The sequence below is a fragment of the Nannospalax galili genome, unplaced genomic scaffold (genome assembly GCF_000622305.1).
Source record: "Nannospalax galili isolate Female #2095 unplaced genomic scaffold, S.galili_v1.0 scaffold1222, whole genome shotgun sequence".
Classification (NCBI taxonomy): domain Eukaryota; kingdom Metazoa; phylum Chordata; class Mammalia; order Rodentia; family Spalacidae; genus Nannospalax; species Nannospalax galili.
This window is the reverse complement of record NW_008348070.1, coordinates 411397-413446: the sequence shown is the minus strand read 5'-3', so window position 1 is coordinate 413446 and position 2050 is coordinate 411397.

Genomic DNA, 2050 nt, shown 5'->3' with positions numbered 1-2050 from the left:
GTGGCATGGGATGAACTCTTAGCTACTGCCTTCCTGTTGGGTCCTAGAAGCAGGAAGTCTCCTGTGTAATATATATTCACCTCAGAATAATAAATGAACAAGTGATAATAACCCATTTTCTTCTGTTACAGCTGCCTCTGCTGTTCTTCCTGTTCCAGGACTCAGGGTGGAAGAGTTAAGACAGCTTAAGTGACAGAAAGAGAACAATAAAACCCAAGCCCACTTCTGCCCCTGGTCTTTCTTTCCCATAGTTTCAGGTCTCTCCTGTGCACGTTTCCTACTCACCAGCCTCTTCCCCGAGATTCAGCTCATCTGAACATCTGCAGAAGCTAATGCTAGAGTCCAGAAAAGCCCCTTCTTCCTAAGCTATTTTTATTTACCAGATCTGCCCTTTCAACGAGGAGCACTCACCAGCAATGGCTTCCTCTCCTACCATCAGCTGCTACTGAAACTCAAAGTACTTTGTAGGTTCCTAGTCACCAGGGCATGTATGCAAATTGGCAAAGAAGCACTGCTCTCCAGTGGTGTGTGTGCACAATTGTGTTTCCTAATTCAACTCAAACTCCCAGAGTTTAGACCTGTGCCAATTATTGAACTGTGGTCACTGCCAAAGGTGGCCGCTCCTCCATTCTCGTGGGTGCTGCTCCTTCATTCTCACAGGCAAGGAGGCAGCTCCTCCATTCACCCTGGGCTGAGTCCACTATTCTGCTCACCTGGTGCTGAGGCATCTCTTCTGCTTGCCCTGTGTTGCCTCTTGTCATCGCTGCTTCTGCCTGGTCTTGGAACCCAGGGCTAGTGAGGAGACTGTGTCAGCAGAGCCGCATTCAGACACAGGAGACCAAGTTCAGTGACACAGGTCTGCTTTATTGCAGGAAGGCACAATTGGGCTGTGGCCACTCTCCTGCTCTCTTAGCTCCTTCATTCACCTGGTCCAGACCCTAGGGCTGGTGAGGAGACTGTGTCAGGGAAGCCACATTCAGACACAGGATACCAGGTTCAATGTCACAGGTCTGCTTTATTGCCGGAAGGCACAAGCTTATTTTGGGGTAGCGGTCCAATCACAGCACAGCAAGTAGGATACCTCATTAGCATAATAGGTTTAGCGTCCTATCACAGAATAGCAGGTAGGATGCCTCATTAGCATACTGGGTTTCAGATTACAGAGCCTGAATTCCTGGAAACCACATGACCGTGACTGTTGCAATATCTAAGTGTTGCAATTTTGGATTCCAAGGGTGGTGATTAGGGAGTGGTGAGCTCTATGCATCAGTCTCATGATCTGCCAATGGGAGCAAATGTCACAAGGTGTTCCTTGTGGCTCCAGAGATTGGCCATTGCCTCCAGCCTGCTGTATGGCTTTCATTAAGACTTTCACCCTGGGCTCAAGCCTGTCTCCCACAGTGAACCTTGGAGATGAGTTTTCTGTAACATGTGCAATAGCTCAGGGTAGGAAGTGGGTGGTTCTTAGGGAAGAATGAGGGGACAACATTCAACTGCTATTTACTGAGTGCCTACTCCGAGGCAGATGTTCCCTAACAGAGCTGAAGTTATGACTGGCACATACATGCTCTTCCATCATTTACAAACTGTAGTCTAGATAGTAAGAGAAATATATTTAGAAAACAAAACTACTGCATGCTGTTAAGGAGCATGTACAAAACAATATGGAAGCGATCGTGAGACATCAGGTGGTAGAAAGAGGGTTGGTAAGTGGAGTCTACCTGAGGAGAGAATGAGACAATTCTCACTGCTGGACTGGAGAGGAAGTTACCGGGTGAGAAAGAGCACCCCAAGTGAATTGAAATCATCCACATCAAATTCTCAGCAGACAGTTGTGCTTTCTACAATGGGTAAAATGCAAGAGGAATAGCCTTGGGGATGACTGTGAGTTTAGATTTGGACATGCTCAGTTTACAGTGATTGAAGAGGCTCAGTAGGCAACTCTGAGAAACTCTAGAAAGTCAGGAAAGAATTCTGCATTTAAGAACTTGAGGAAGGAAAAAGCAGTCTATAGAGGAGGCTTAAAATTTAGGAATGTCTGCCTGGCTTA